The following is a 17,905-nucleotide window of genomic DNA, read 5'->3' as shown; positions in this document are numbered from 1 at the left end:
GACGTTATAATGCGAAACAAACACAGTGAGCTTAAAGACACGAAAAGCTGCGTGAAGTCAAGACGAGCTGCAAAGACTCAGGACTTCATAATCAGCTCGCTGTAACGTTCAGACTTACTGATGGATATATTTCCTGTATCAATAATCGATAATCCACTCCGGCTTGATTCTGCATAAATTAGCAGTCGGCTTCTCTCCGTGCTCGGAGGACGACGTGCGAGGGAGCGGCTCCCTGCACTCACCAAAACAAATGTCTGAACGATCAGCATCCCCCGAGAGAACACACACACACACACACACACACACACACACAAAACAAACTCAGGAGACACGTGCAGCCTCTCACTGCTCACATTATGAGAATCCCCTGCAGACGCCGCCGTGTTATGAACGTATGCGTGCACGCGCTGTAATTGGCGGATTATAAATTCCCACACACTGCAGCTCTGTTGACTTTGCCATCTCTGATTCCCCCGTGTGTTCTTTTCAAAGGCCTCTATTTGCAGCCTTTTGGTGGGAAAAAAACAAACCCACAGTTTAATGCGAGTCCTGCAGCCCTCAGCGCGGTGAAACGCACATATGGAGTATAATTGGTTCCTTTAAAGGCGGCAATAAATTATGCATGGACGTAATGGTCGGGGTTTTGTGGCCCCCGCTGATCTGGAAACTGCGAGGGATCGAGAAATTCTGTGCGGGAATCAGCGGAGAAAACCCGACGTGATCATCGATATTAAAACACTTATTAAAGTGTGTTCACTTAAAAAGCTTTGACGTGTCCTCGTTGTCATTATGTGGCGGGAAAAAGGAGGCGTGACGTTTTCTTTTTCGCACTCGCTGAGGCGTTCCTCAAATGAAGAGTTGGACTTTTTCCAAGTCCTGCTGGTTCCGATCCGAGCGGAGCGTCTGGCTCTTTCTCGTAAACTTCAGCCAGCAAAGACGGGCGTGAAGAGCGAGCTTAAAGTCTGGAAGATCTGCAAGCAAACACACACACACACACACACACACACACACGTTACTGGGTCACAGGCAGGGTGGAGAAGAAAACCACAACCTAAGTACAAGTTAATATCAGCTGGGACGAGGTTTTCTACTTTATCAGCCAACTTGGCAGGAGACCAACGATGATTGGGAAGTCCTGCTCGGGTGTCAAAATGTAAAAAACAGTGACGTGTGAACGTCGAGGATGACGAGAGGAAAAGCTGCCTTCATCACATTAAAACATTAAATGTGAAATGTAAACATTCCCCCATAATCAGGGTTTGAAAGAGTCGACTGTGCGCTCAGTGTTTGCATGTTTCAGGTGTGGGTGGAGCCAAGGCCCGACGTTAATGATGAGGAGGAAGTGGTGCATTTATGGCGTCTTGTTTAGAGAGAACTTGGAGATCGCACGTGAATAAAAAGAGAAGAAAAAAACACGTGTTGCTTCCTCTCTCTGAGGATGAGTTGTTTATTCGGTGCCTGTTGTCACGCTATGTTGATAAAGTGATGGAAATGGCAGGTAGGATACGCTGAAGGTGATTATTAAAGCTGCAGGATGAACCTGAGAGTTGACGAGGTATCACTTCTCACTTCCTGTATCGCTCAGCGAGAGAGAAAGTCCCTCTGAGCCAGTTTCAGTCCCACCTGTGCTGCACCAGACACCGAGCGTTACCGTCCACCCCCCCCTCCCCCCCACCCCCCCTTCCTCTTTTCCTTCTTCCTCTCAGTGAGAGCAGGGGGGGGGGGGGAATGAACGAACCGCACCACTCTGGGATTTACAGTTAAGCCAATTACTCAGGAGGTCACGAGGGGTCGTCACGTTCGACCGGTCACAAGCTAACCAGACGCTTCTCAGGCAAAGAGCGCCCGAGTCACACGGAGAGAACGGAGGAGTGAAGTCAGCTGATCAATCCTGCAGCGCTCCTTCGCTTGTTTAAGGTCAGACGGGAGGCGAAGCTGCCACACTGACAGATGAGATCACGTGCAGATGAAATCAGGTGCACTGGATTCTTATTTAAAACGTGTTGATCGCTCAAACAAGCATGCAGACATGAAGACTGCGTCATCTGTTACAACGTCCTTATTGTTGTGAGCAGATTCCCAAACAACCAGGTCACCGCTTTCCTCGCTCATCAGGAGCTAATCGATGTTCACCGATCAGCTGGGCTGGGATGCGTCACAGGAAGCTGCTCAAGCTAGCTGTTCGTCTCCAGCTAGCTTGAGTTTGGCGTCTGATCTCCGACCTCATCACTCCATGTAGATGTATTTTAAAGGTTTGGATTTAAGTGCTTTGAATCATCAGGGACATTCAACGTTTGTTTTCTTTCCAGTTCTTGATTTAAAAAAAAGTTCGAGCGACAAACTGTGACTCAGCAGTTCAGGCTCATAATGACCTGCTGTTAACCTGCAGAACGCCTCTGTGTGTGTCTGTGTCACAGGATGTTGTTTTAGAGTCAGCTAACCTCACAGGTTGGAGGTCAGAGGTCAGAGGCTGAATCCACTCCATGTGTGTCACTGTATACTGATTAATAAACGATGCAGATGGTGTTTACATGACCCCGAACGAAACGCCTCCACACCAATGTGCAGTCAACGTCACGAAGCTTGCACGTTCATCGTGGTGAAGATGAACAGCTGAATGTGCCGTTACTGATCAGCGAACATGAATCAAAGATGATGTGTCTTTGATGTTGGTTATGTCCTTGATACACTACACATCAAACATGATGTGAAAAAGCTCAGATCTGAATTTAAGCAATATCAGGTTAAAATAATCGTGATGACTTCTTCTTCACGTCGGCCATGACAGCTGTCAGGATTATGTGCGCGCATATTTTAAAGCCTGGCCAGGCCGCTCCTGCAAATAAAATAAAAAAACTGTATGAGTCAAAAGATTTGTATTCCTTTTGAACAGACGTTGGGTTTCTCCCAAGTGATGACCTCCGGTCTGGAAACATGAAAGCTATGTGGGAGTGTTTAAAGTCCTGCAGTTCCTGGAGTGTCCACTAGAGGCTAGCTGCAGGAACACAGGAAGTCACATACACACCCATTCAAACAGCCTTTTTTTTTACAGCAGACATGAACATGTTTACATCCTGCTGCAACATAAAAAGAGAGTCTGATAAGTGATTGTCACGACTGGCACAAACATTTTGGCATTCGCAGAGAAGATTTGGCGCAACACACATCCAGTACTCGGCTCCACTGCTTATCCCACAAATCCTTACAAATGTGGCACCATCCAAAAGGAAAAATAAACAGGCTTTCTCACTGTATAAAACGTATTGCCAAGAAGCATTGTTACGATGGAGAAATAATCTACCATCACTAGACTTTATTGATCCTTTGGGACGACGCCCTCAGGGAAATTTAGGTTTCCAGCAGCATATAAGACAACAAATAAAATGTAGTAGGGAACAATATAAAGAATAAGATGAGATAAATAATAGAACACTCTCCGTTGGAAAAAAGAAAAATTGACAAAATATGCATAGGAAAAGCAAAATATACAAATATGGCTAAAGCAGTTATTATTATTGCACTTAAGCTAAGGGTTAGCTTGTAGCTGTAAGAGTTGTTACATGAAGGTAAAATAGATAATAAAAATGTTCACACTCAGGTTCACCCTTGCAGCTGCAGTGACCTCTTGTTCTGCTCTCCTGCGGTGGAGTCAAACACAGTGAACATACATTATACATGTTGCTCTCTCTGACAGCACAGCAGACAAACAGACGGCTCAGGTTTGTTGTTGCTCGACTTCACAGGCCATAATTTCAGGGTTAGAGTTACACTTTAGTCCCAGCAGATTGAGCTCCCTGCACCTGCTCGGAGAGCATCAACAAGCCGCGGAGCAGGAAGCTCTTTATTATTAGCTGGCTGCCTTTTGTGACTGTGTTTGTTCAGTGACATCATGGTATGTTATCCAGTGAGTAATGGAGGTTTGTTTGCAGAGAGGGTGGACCGAGCACGTCAGCACAAAGAGACAAAGTTAGGCTTCAACACATTCAGGTTCTGGATGTGATGTTATGAAATTTAGGAAATTATCTCTAAAAAAACAGATTTTTTCACCCCCTAACTCTTATTTTTGATTTTTTTTTGTATTTTAATTAAACGTTTTAACAAATAATTGACATATTGCAATTAAGTGTTCAGAAATTGATAAAAGGGCGTTTGGGTTTTCTGCACCGTCCGCCTGGAATCTGTTCCTTGAAAGGACTTAAAACTGAAGGAGCTGGCGTCCTTGAATGTTTTTAAATCTCAAATAAAAGACCTGGAAGCAGAGTCTGTCGAAGGCCGATGTTTTTAACTCGACTGCTTTAACTTCTGACTCCCACATTTGACTCATAGATCGTCTCATTATGATGTAAAATGTTCTGTAAATTTCACCTCGTCTGTCTTTGTGTATTTGTTTGTAACTTTTCTGTTTCTCGCTGCTTCCTGTCTCGACCAGGTCTCCCTTAAAAAAGTGGGTTCTTAATCTCAGTGGGACCAACCTGGTTAAATAAAGGTTGGGATAAAAAAATAAAATAAATGATTCCCAGAAGGTGAATCAAAACAGTTTTAGTGAAGCTTCGCTTTAGATTTTTATTTTTATTTTTTTGATTAAATATTTGAAACTATTGAACATATATCCATGAATCGTTTAAAGATATTTGAGATCCTTGCAGGGTGTTTGGGGGTTGTGGAAGCACATTAAAGCAGGAGCTTCACATACACATACACAGACACAGTCAGACACACACACACACACACACACACACACACAGCGTTGTGCTCTCCGTGCTGACACCAGAGGGGGAATCACTTCCTCCTCCCGTTACGCCTCGGCAACATTCAGAGTCCAAACGTCTCAGCAGCGTAAAATACGCGCTTTGAAACTGCAGTTTGAAAAGGTCAACACTTGTGAGTTGCTTTAAGCTCATTTGGCTTCTTCAACACTTTATACAAGTGTAAACAAGTGTTGAGATATATTCGGGCGCGAAAAAAAACCCGGAAAAAAAACCGAAATGTTGGAAGTCAGTGAAGGACCTGCTCTTTAAAAGATATCTATTTTTAGTTTTACTTCTCTTAGATAGTTTCCCATTACTCTTTAGTGATATATCCAGTCTTTCTGAAATGACTGTCAAACGGTCTGATTGAACAGGAAATGAATACAGTCCGACCTGTCGTACTGTGCTTCAATAATTCAGGCTTTCATTTGAAGAAGCCACTCGCTATCAATCAGAAGAAGGAGGGACGGGACGTCCCCATTATTCAATGCAAATTCCTGTGAACTGTGCGTGTGTCTGTCTTAACAAGCTCACTGACAATCATAAACCATAAACACAGATTGAAATATCTTCCCTTCCTCATCACGACCAGGATGCCAGGAGTAATTGTGTAACCCTTTTGTGTTTCCTGGTCAGCGAGCATGCTAGCAGAGAGAGCTTTTCCCTCCACTCTCGCCTCATTAGGATGCAAGTGGGGCTGAGCGCTCTGATGGATGTGAAGGCCTTTGTTTGTGCCTGCGTTGAAGTAGGACCCATTTGTCCCGCTGTCTCTACAGGGACACGGGACTTTCATAGCTGGAGGTTGACCTAGTTGCCTCGTCTAGCCGGAGCTAGTCTCTGACTGCGAGGGAAAGATTGGGGGTAGAGTCGAGGGCAGGGAAAGAAAAAAAAGGGAAGAACTGGGGTATGCTCCATCCCCCCCCCCCCCCCCATGCAGAAATAGAACAGCAGCACGTGCAGCCACTGGAGCTAACAGGCTACATGCTGCTGCAATTCTTCTCATTTTACGGGCAGAAAAAGTCACACCGACAACTCACATGTAACAAATAACTCACCACAGTAAGCACCATTAAGTGTTCAAGCGGAGGACAAACCTGTCGTTGTGTCAAGCTCTGTTGTGCTAGCATGCTAATGTTAGCGCTCTGTCGTTAGCTTGTAGCTTCATGTAAACTGACAGAATGATCTAAAAACAATTCATCCAAATAATCAGTGAGTGTGTTCTTCTTCTTCTTGACTCAAACAGCTTTTATACACAAGGGGAGGAGCCATGTAAACACAGCTCTGACAACAACACAGCCAGCAGGACTCCAGCTTCTCCCTCAGTCAGGACTCAGAGACACATTTACACAGGACAGATTGGATTCATGAGATATTCTTACTTTAAGTGGTCAAAAATCTATAAATTACCTCTTGATCTTGTTTCTGTAAAGGTGAAAAGCTAAAGGACGTCGTTATTTATTGAGTCTTTATTTCACTGTATCCACGAGGAAGTGATACGTTCCCACCCTGAGGCCATTTACCGACCTTATTGTGCTGTATATCCGTGTTTTACAACCTTATTCCTTCTTTCTGTTCTGCTACAGTAGAGACTGAATTTCCTCCTGAGGTTCCTTTCAGTTCCTCTTATCAGGTTATCGTGTCAGTCAGCGTCCTCGGGGTGTTTGAGCGAAAATGTGCCTGTCTGAATTTTAAAATAGCCTTATCAGCTCCGCCATTCACAGAAACGCCAACGTGCTGCGAGACAAAGAGAGAGAATCAAAACAGAGGAGATATGTTGTCAGCATTCCCAGATTGGGTTTTTAAAGTGCTTCGGGATTACAGAGAAAGCCCTGAAAATGTCACATTACGTGTCATGCTAAGACATGTTGTGTGAAATTCTCTCGGCAGCATTTAAGAGAAAAAGAAGAAAAACAAACACTCAGATTCAGATGTTGACAATAGCTGATGAGGGATTGTTCCCTGCGAGGGTTTTTCCTTCCCAGAATCCTGCAGCCCACGTGTGTGTTTGTGTGTCAGAGAGCATGCAGCACACACTTCCTGCAGCGCGAGGATACACCTGCTGAACGCTGAACAGGTCTTCATCGAGCCAAACACGTCGCTGCTGCTGCTGCTCCCTGTGGGCGGAGCCTAATGTGCTGAAAGCTGCAGAACTTGTAGAACACAACGTTCAAGTGGTGAAGGAACGCCGTCAACATGCTGCTCTGTGTTGATGCAATATTTATCTTCTGTGTTCAGAGGTGAATCTGGAGTCTGGTGGGGGGGCCCTCAGGCGAAAAATCATTTTGGGGCCCCTCCTACCAGCGTTCATGTGGGGTCTCCCAGATTCCCGCTTTCTTTTTTGTCTCCTATGGACGGATAACTCATTATTTTTATCTGTTGACTCTCATTGACAAAGCTTAGCGAGACCATGAGAGTGAGTGTTGTCAGTTGGGGCCCCCTAAGGGAGGTTTCCGACTGTCGTTGCAAAAATTGCACATTTTGGGCCATTGCTTTGGTTTTGAAGTTTGTGAGCCCTCAGGGGGCCCCTAACAGGTCTGGGGCCCCAAATCAGTTGCATGCCTTGCCTGTTGACAAGCAGCGCACTCTGTCTGTGTTTATATGAACGTTATGAGCGGGGCACGACCACAGGTGACGCTGCTCTTTAGAATATAGCAGTGATTTAATCCAAACATTTGGCTCCTGAACAGATCACACGGTAAAGAATCAGAATCAGATTTATTGGCCAGGAATTTAACTTCAATGTCAACATTAAATATTAACACTTAACTAAAATATAAACAAGTAATTAAGGACTATAGGCGTATACCTATTTCAGACCTTTTGAGGCCCCCCATCGGGTCTACATGGATCCTGAATGTTGCTTGGAGCTGTTTTCTTCGTGTTCAGGTGACTTTGGCTGCATGTTATTGAGAAACACATCTGCCCTGCTGAAACCAGGAGCTGAAATCAGTTTACCAAAGTGTCTTTCACACAAGCAGTCCAGAAAACTGTGAGAAGGAGAAACAACAACACAAACACCGAACTAATGAAGCAACACAAACAGTCCTTCTGGTGTAACAGAGCAAATGGTCAAAGAAACTTTTTTATTGCATGATTCTTCCTCGTTCACTGTCCTCTCCTCTTCTCCCCTCCTTCCTATACCTCCTGCTTCTGTTTCATTCACTCTTCCTTCCATTCAAGAGTTTCCAAAGTCAACACAAACGACATTCGCTGACACCGCAGCTGAAGGAAAGAAAAACTTCCCCTGAAGTCCCCACGCTCAACTTCCTGCGACAAACCCGACCAGCTGATAAAGAGTTTGGGCTCAGGCCAGTTATTGCATAAAATAAGATGTTTTTGTTTTTATGCATTAGTGGATGTACATGCTCAGCGGGTGATCACTGATGACACTGAGTGCTCCTCATGCAGAACAAGGCCTCATCTGTGTGTGTCGCGCTCTCAGATGCAGGTGGAGGTGGACACTGGCTACTTTTGAAGTCTCTGCTTTCAGTCCTCGCCGTGTCCCCGCGCTCAGGGGCCCCGCTGCAGCATATCAAACGCCGCCAAAAGACAAAGCTACTTTGTGTTTTTTTTTTTTTTTTCATGGCCTCAAAGATAGATTGCTAATGAGGCTCCTGCAGTCTCAGAGCTCAGATCTGACTTTGGGACTCTTGTCTCGGGTTTCAGCTCGCACAGCAGAAAAAAAAAAAGAAAAAAAAAGAGAGACTTTATCAGTCTGCTCTCGTTTTGTGCAACTCGAGTGCAGCTCAAAGGGATTTTTAAACCTCTTTGTGGCTTCTGAGAATATATTTTAAAGAGAAAAAAAACAAATCATCAGTGCTGAATTTTAATCTTCCCAAAACTTTGTTCTGAACATTACTACAAAAAAAAAACCCTGTTGATTTTAAGTCTCTGTAAAAAACATATTTATGCATATTGGAGATGTTTCTTTTTTTATGAGTCAGATTGGAGAATTAAGAAGGTTTTTCAAAGCTGGTCTTTGTCATTCATGTGTTGAAGATGGACACACGTGTTTCATTTAGCTCGTAATGGTGCTTTAAATGAGGTAAACAGGAAAAATTTAAATAAGGAAACAAGAAAAGAAAAAAGGACCGGAGCAACCTGTTTGTGACAAAGAACCAAATGTTTGCAATTTCAGACACATTACGTCCTGGATTAAACCTTTTGTTTGGTGTCTCTTACAAACAGGTTTCCAGTGTTGTCCGAATGTGATCCTTTTTCTTTCACAAAGACTTTCTTTGACAACACGGCCCGTGTGCATTACACGAGCCGAACCTCAATAATGAGCAGAGCATTAAAACACAAACACTGCAGAAATGTCCAACTTTGTCGTGTCAGACCGCGTGGAATAAACACGATGAGTCGGCAAAAGACGGCAGCCATTGTTGAACGTGCGCCCGTGGGATGGATTCAAGGTTTTAATCATGTAGCTGCCTAAAACACAATATGAACCAATTGGGATGTAGTGATTGGAGAAACATCACAGGTTAATCAACTCAAGCAGCAAGTTTTAAATGACTTGTGTGTATAAGATGATTACTGTGTAAAAAGATGGACGATCTCTTCCTGCTGAAAAGTGAAGTCAACATACCCCTGTCGCTAGCTAGCACTGACACGTTGCACATTTAGGAGTCTGCACAAAATGGATCAGCTGGATGAGCCGTGGTATTGACGTGACGTTTTGCTGACGGTAAAATAACAAGTAGACGGCAAAAACATTAGACATAGAATAGAATTGACGCTATATAATTAAAGATTGATTGATTGAAAAAAAACAAAAAAAAAACGATGCACTAAAATAAGTTTCGTTTTTCGTTTAGCTTTTCAAAAGTTACTCAAAATATCAAACATGTTTCATCTTTACTAAAACTGAGTAATGACTTCGAGGCTTACTCAGGCGGTCACACGTCTCCTTGGGACGCCACACAATATGATCGACTGTCCGTCTGTGTGATGATGTCGCTCGTTGTGATTGGTTGTTTGTCAGAAGGTTTACAGATGGAGTTATTGCGGGTCTTCAAGATGAAGAATTTTTATCGCGAAATACGAGAACAAGAAATTTGAGCACATTTGATGTAAAGCGAGTAAAACGCGTTACAAGAAGCGTACTTTCTCTGACCAGCAGGGGGCAATCAATTAGAGACAGAGAGGAGAGAGAGAGAGAGAGAGAGAGAGAGAGGGCGATCTAGAGTGTTAGTCTTCTTCTTTGAGAAACTTGACTTAGTCAGACTTAATGTGTATTTTAAAAGTCCAATCTGACACAATAAAGTCCTGTCTCTCGCTTCAGACGCTTCATATATTTATAAAGCAAAGTGACTTCTATCAGGAAAGCGAAACGTCCTCTCTAAGTGTGTGTCACCAGATGTGTATTTTTCATCATAAGTGGGCTCATTAGAGCAATCACACACACTTTAAAAATGAGCCTCTTTACAGTCAGTGACCGCGTGGGTCCCTCAGTCGAGTGAAGCTAATGACGGAGCTAATTACATGTGTAGGATAGAAGATTACTCTGGTTTAACTGGGCTGTCAGCTTTTTCCAAGAACATCACATGAATTTACAAGAAAAAGCCTCCAGCTAAGCCGCAGAGACTCACCGAGCTCGCCGTCTGACAAATGTGAGTTTTTAAAGTTCGTTCTTTCAGATGAAAATAAAACTAAAAGAATCAGAGATGAATGGCTCAAATGTGAGGTTAAGATACATGTTCGACTGTACTCCCAAACACTGACAAAGATGGAATGTGGTTCTCCCTTAAACCGGGGCACTTTATCCGAACATCTTACAACATGGGAGCGTGAAAGAAACAGGAACAAAAGAGCACTGTGGGAGAGAAAGTGATAAGAGGCTTAAGTTGGAGCTCGGTGACAGTGGAGGCTGCGTACAGTGAATTTACTGCCATAAGGAACGGAGAAGAAAAAGAAAAGGGGGGGGGCGGGGGGGTCGTTCTGTAATCTAACCTGATAACGTCAGTTGTTGTGAATTCACAAGTATCAGAATGTGCTGTTCCTGCAGGTACGTGGCGCTCTTCTAGTCCACCGGTTCCCATCTCGGGGGTCCGGGGTAAAGACCTCACGGAGAGCAGGAGCTTTGTCTGTCACATATAGACCAAATCAAATCACGGTAACACACTTACTGAGACTCTTAAAGCTCGTGCCAGGATCCACCTTCGCACTCGGTACAGAGTCTGAGTGCATGGCTCTGTCCTATTTTTGTCCAGTGCAACTTAATGAACTCTGCGTCGAGAAGCGCGAGGGAATGGAGGGCGTTCGGGACGGTTTTGACCTCGAGATGATTTATCCTGAATTCATCTGGCATGCTTTAAAATCAGATGTTTGCTTTGCAGCTAACAGATGCGTATACTAAAATGTGCAACCACGAAAAATAAATGAACAAAATGGCCGAGATATAGTACCATCAAATTGTTGACAGTTTCCAAGGTTTCCGCCATTTTTGTTGCCGTCAGACGCCACACAAACGTCCCATTTGTAATTGTGACTTTTTGAGGGCAGTTCATGAGCTCATATCTCGTAATTACAATATTTTTCAAGGCGCATTTGAAGGCAGCAAAAGGTGTTTTGGTTTGTGTCGGTATTCTGATTCTGCAAGTGTAAAATTGCCGTTTTTTGTCGTCGGGTAGAAAACAAGATTTAGACTTTAACGTGGTGAGTGAGATGCATGCATTGTTGGACAAACCAGGAACATGAGTGTCTGAACATCTTGCGATTTGGAGAGTTCTCCCCTGTAGGAGTTATGGAGGGGTCTGCTTGCTATCGTGTTGGGTGTTTGGTTTCTGATAGGTCAACTTAAAGAAGGTCCAACTGCAATTGGTTGAAGAGGAGAAGGTCCCATTGCGACCTCCATAAAAAGGTTTTATCTTGTCTGCACAGACGAGCTAAATCACTCCTCAGGTTTTGATGTCCTTTACTACATCACGGAGTTTAAACGTTGGATTAAGTACTCAGAACGAAGAGCTTAGGAGCTAATTCAAACACAAACCGAGTTGTTCTTTTATGAATAGCTGCTGCAGCCCGGTCCTGGGTCATTGAAGTCTTGTTACGGAGGGTAGCATATGTGCTGAGGGAGCCTGACTTTAATTTATTTTGATTTATGGCTCTGAGGGCCAGGGGACGAAACCAAGCTCAGCCCTGCGCCCCTCCCCTCCCGCTGAGGCTTCACACTGTGCAACTTGTTCCAGCCTCGGATCCAGAAGCAGGAAGACAGCTAAGAAGATTTCTCCTGCACTCAAATGTTGACTTTACTTTGGTTTGTTCAAAGATGATTGTTCATCTCGGCCCTGAGTCTCGACACCCTGTTGCTGACTCGACAAAGTGGAGCGTCTCCTTCTTGAGATTTGAGACGGGGTACCTCGAGGCAACCCAGAGACTGAGATCCAGATAAGAAGACAGACGGTCCAGAAACCCAGACTCCGTGGAAAAAGCAAATCAATCCTCTGTTATCTACAACTTCCTGCTCAGATAGAGGGGGGGGGGGGTGGGGGTGGGGGGGGTCCACAAAACCCTCCACCCCTCGACACAACATATCTCTAATCAGTGTAGCCAGGCAGAAAACTTCAGCTGTAAAAAATGTTAGGAGCTCCTGTGGTGAAGGGGCAGATCTGATTGCCATGGAAATCGAGGCAGATTTAGAAGCTCTAGTCCGGCGAGTCGGGAGCGTAAATCATTGAGGGAACATCAATATACCCCCCCCCCCTCGCCCCTGCTAAAATAAAGGCCTGGGTTCATTATTCAGCCTCGCCTTCTTTGCGGTTAATGAACTCCTCGTTGGGACTCCTCTTGTTGTGGCAGCTCAAATACCTCCGTTCGGTGTGATTGCCAATATCAGGGGAAGTCCTGCTGTTCACACTGAGAGGAGGTCAGCGTGTGACGTCCTTCACTACACGAGGGGGGGTGACGAACAACAAACGCTATAGTTGAGACATCAACTCCTCTCATTTCGAGGTGGGAATGAAATGGTGGTTTCCCTGGTAGATTAGATTACAGTCCAATGTGACTCCAATAGCAACAATCAGATTAAGAGGTAAAGTGGAGTTTGGAGTCCTGAAAGGGAGGACAACGAATTCTTATCAACATTAGACCAATTGCTTGAGTCTCACAACCTTTTAACTTAATATACAAAAGCTTCTAATGGTAGCTGTACAAGTCACTAACTTTAAACAAGTGTTAATTAAACACACAAATTAGGTTAGATGAATGATTTACACCCTCTGCTGGTTTAACTGCTGTTTAATTGACGCTATTAGCTACCGGCGTTAGCCAAAACACCGTTAGCCTAATAAAACAAACTTCCGTTAGCTTGTTAGGAATAATGCTTACATGTGGATTGTGCCTGCAACTTAATCAAAAGAGTATAAAGATAATGATGGTGTTCAGGAATCGTTCTATCACATTGAACATAATTACTGTAATGCTGATAGTTTCTGAAGTTTCGTTAGCATAAAAGGTCATTTCCCGCTCATACCCTTCTGCATGAAACTGCTACACACGTGCCAAACTATGCTAAGTAAATGAGTTATATAAACAACACTTTCATACTCACCAATCATTCCCAGTCTATTTAAATAATGGTGACTGTGTTGATAAAGGGGATCATTGCTGTCACACACTCGTTTATAAACTCCCTGTGGGCTTGTTGTTCTCAGCTCTGTGTTCCACACCATAGATGTAATGTAAACATGTAAATATGGTCGAAGGCCTTCAGAAGTAAATGTGGAAACTAGTACGTTGTTTGTTCTTCACACAGAAACTGATGAAAAATAAGTTCAGCATGTGCATCCCAATGACTCAGCAAGCTCACGTTAAATTAATATGTACGACCTCGGCTGCATTTCATCTCCCCCCTCCTGACCGTGCACGATCTCACGAAGCAGAAATGCAATTAAAATATCTTTCCAGAGAGAGGACACTTGCATGACCTCTGTGTGAACCCTCATTCTTCCGCCTGGGAATTCATCTCAGGCCTGACATCACTAAGAGGCGTTTAGGTGAATCACAGACCGAGTCTGATTTGAATTTCAATTATCACAAAGAGGGCACAGTGTCTAGACAAAACAACTGTCCTATGTCTTCGTCCACTTAAAGGCTCCTGACATGTGTATCAACCTGCAGCAGATGGAGTCAATAATTTAGGAGACGTTTGGGACATTTTAATCTTGACTTGCACTTCATTAAAAAATGAGATTATAAACATGCAGACTCATCTCTGTCTTCAATACAATCCTGAAGTCAAAACAATCCTCTGTGAGTCTTAATGTTCTGCCCTAACTGTGACACCGAAGCATAAAGAAAAGCAAAGAAAACAAGGATAGACCAATGTTGTCTCTTTAAACCAATATGAAGTTTGTAAAAGTCCTCAGTAAACTGTTGTCTCATGATTGTATTGACTAAACCTTAAAGGAACAGTATGTCATTTCCACCACCAGGGGGGGCTCTCAATCTAAACAGTAGCGAAAGATGCCGTCTTGGATGGCGGGGAATCATGGGAGTGACCACCCCTCTGTTAAAACCACAAAAAAATAAAAATCAAATCAAGAGAATATGTTTGCAGACGAGTTAATGTATCCAATTATAATCTACATGACGTTATTTATCAACAACAACAACAAACAGCAACAGGACGACATCTTTAAACTGGCGGTTTTTGTTTATTTGACATATTTTAGTGTAAAAACTCTACGCAGTCTACACATAATTTAAAAAATAAATATTTTTTTTGGTCATGACTTTCCTGTGTTTTTAGGTCTGTATTTCCCCGGTTGCTCTTTGTTCTTGTTTTGTGAGTCTTTAATAAGAAATTTAAATCTTCACCACTGTTGGAGCCTCTGATCTGTCGAATGATTAAACTCTTTCAAACCAGTCTGAGTCGACCTCTCGCAGTGAATTCCCCTCAGCAGTCAGAGCTTTTTGGGGGGAGCGCTGTCTAAACCCAGCGTAATCCCTCATGCCCAAACAAGACCACAGTCAGATTTCACAGGTCTGTGCCTCACAATGCCCGGACTGGAGAGGACGCAGCCCTTCATGGACGCCATTTGTGTCTGCGTTATGGATGTTGAGTGGGCGGGACTGTGTCGCACAAAGTTCAAGGTCAAAATGGTTGAATGAATGAAAAAGTCATTTTGGCCATCTTCTTGTGCACGCTTTCTCTCTCTCTCTCTCTCTCTCACACACACACACACACACACACGTTTCTCCAGTTCTCGTTCCAGCTGCTCGCAGTCACGCTCTCTCAGATAGAGCGAGAGGTGAAAGAGCAATCATCACCTCCACAATGAAGCTTTCACACAGAGTCTGAGCAGAGGAATGTCACTGCATGAACACTCTGACCATCCACTGTGAAAACAAGAACACTGTTGCAGCTCACAAACGTTTCCCAGTCGTCTCCTACTGTTGTGATAAACTACATTTATCTGTGCATGTAGACCAAGTGACTGAATACTTTTGTTTTGTCTGAACGCCACAGTTTGTTTTTTTCTTTTTCGTGCAGACTGCATTTTTAAATCCCAAATGAATCTACAGTGTTGCTCATTTTGTCCCTGACTGAATATTTCCATTTGTCACATTGACAGCGAATCAAAGAGGCTAAAAAGCTGGCCACATTAATCCTTGAGATTTTGAACAAATCCTCGGCACTGTTGATAAAACATTAACTATGATCGAGCTACCGTGAGCCCATTTAATGCTGGCGACACAAAAAGAGGATTTTAAAATCTTAGCGGATTTTAAAAAACGTGGGAGACCACAGACAATGGGACACTTTCAACTGATTTCTGCCATTATAATCCTCAGAATGCTAACAATAGACCCCGAGACCGCTAAGCTGCTGTTTGTGGTAACCATTTCACAGACACGAGATCATACGTGACTTCTCCAACAAATATGGAGGATGATTGACGTCATCAGCTGGCAGTGCGGGCGTGTCGTGTTGTTGCCATAACTCCACAAGCTGCTCTTCTTCTTCTTCTTCTTCTTCAGTAGTCCACTCGGCTCCGGGCTCAGCTGTGTTTATGTTCGTTGCCATGTTTGAGAGCAGTGAAAGTGTGCAGCGTCCGCTCGCTCTCATAGCCTTTTAAAGAGAGTTCTGACAAATCCAGATCGAGTCGACTCAGTCGGGAGCAGTCGAATAATCGAATCGAGACCAAACACTTTTTTTTGTTGAGTTCACCTGAAGTCCTCGAACAGCTGATCAGTCAAATATGATGTTTTCAACCAGCTGTTTTGCTTTTAAGTTAAAAAGCAGTTCAAGTCTGGTATTCACCTCCTCTCTGTTACCTGTCTTTAGCTTCAAGGTGCTGAAGGCCGACGCCTCTGGGAGCGACGGCCAACGTTTTCAGGACTTACAGTTCAGCCAGCTGTTAGCGATGACAGATACGTTCTGCCCCTCTCCCACTCCACATGCGCTGTTTGTATGCTTACAATCAAAGCACGCTGATATGTCTTCTGCCAACACATTCTGTTCTACTGCACGGATTAGCTTAAATGCTAATGCAGCTATACCGCAATCTGGTCCTTGATGAGGGTGATCTTTAAATAGTTGTGAGCATGTTAGCAGTCCAGTCCTGCAGCTCTATGAAGGTATCATTGTTTGATATGTGGAGTTATCACATAAACGTGTCACTGTTTATTTGATACCTACAGCAACGTGGTGCCACTGCAGCATGACTCGTGCTAACCAGCTAGCGTAGCCCGAGTCCCAACATTCACAGTGTAACTCCTCTCCAGAGGTCACAGGAGGTCAAAGTACATAACAACGTTCACTTGTTTTAGTGATTTATGAAGAGAACACCTCGGCTGCAGGACTCAGACTCCCGTCTTTGGTGTCAAAGTTATTTGATTTTTACCTCCAGCCACCGAGCACGGCGTTCTGTGGGAGACGTTGTGCACTATAAGGATATCATATTGCCCATGTGGAGGACACCTGGATCCCCATTTGAACCTTTTTTTTTTTTTTTTTTTGCATCATCCCACCCAGTGGCGAGCTGTTTCCTGCCTCGCCTTCACCTTCACAGCCACTGAGAACAGCTAGAGCCTTCAGATGTGGTTGTGGGGGGGGGGGGGGCTCTTTTGAAGTACTCTTGCACCTTGGCGAGGCTCATGTGCTTCAGACCGGACGTCATTGTGTCCAAGTCAATAAAACAAATTTTACCGGAATTTTCTAAAAGCTGCCGGAGAAAGCTTCTGAGACTTTATTGTATTTAAATACTTGTTATTTTAGCCTTATGTCCAATGTTAACTTTTTTTTGCACCAATAGACCAAGACAAATTCTGATTCTGAAAGCAGGTGAGAAAGACGGAGAGGTTTCAAACCATCCCTTGAAATAAAGCAGAAATCATGTTTGATGTTTGTAGGGACCTTTCAGACGTATAAAAATAATTTTTTGTGCACGTTTAGATTTTTCATTTTCATTTGTCTGTGTTACAAGAATCACCGATAAAAGAAAAATGTCTGAACAAAAATCACAACTCTCAGATTGTTTTTTTTCTTTTTTCCAGGTGATTAAAAACAAAACATCTGCCTGTTGTGCTTGTTTTCATCCCCCCCCCCCCCCCTGTTCTCCCCCTGTCTCCATGGATCCTGAGGATTAATGAAACCAGCTTCTCTTCTCCGCACCAAAGAAAACAGGAGTGCACTTCTCTAGCTCCTCAAACAGCGTCTCCCCCTCCTCCTCCTCCTCCCCCTTCTCCCCTTGCAGGTGGCCCCGTTCACTACTTTGAGCGAGGCTTCAGGGCTACGGGAGGAATTCACATGTAAATAGGCCACTCGCTCTCAATAGGCTGGGGGAAGAAAAATGAATCCCGTCATGATAACCTTGCATAACAAGCAGGCTGGGAGCATGCATACGATGCAACGTCGCCTTTTTAAAGTACACAATGGGATGAATCTCAAAACTCAGCAGAATAAGAGGAGCCTCTGGGGGATGATTTATGGGAAACTTATCCTAAATGTGTCATGGCCGTGCAGGAGGAGGCTTTATGATATGGATTTTAGATGCATCTCTTCCTACCAGTTTATTTTAAAAAGCGTCCTCTCTCTGTGTGTCTGGGTGTTAATGTGCAGAGCAGCCATGGGAGTCTTTACAGCGTCATAAAAGTTCAAGGTCAAAAACGCACACAAACCTGCATGTGTGCTCTTGTTTCCTGCTCCC

Source organism: Symphodus melops, assembly GCF_947650265.1.
Source record: "Symphodus melops genome assembly, chromosome: 5".
NCBI classification, from domain to species: Eukaryota; Metazoa; Chordata; class Actinopteri; order Labriformes; family Labridae; genus Symphodus; species Symphodus melops.
Note: the sequence above shows the minus strand (reverse complement) of the source record.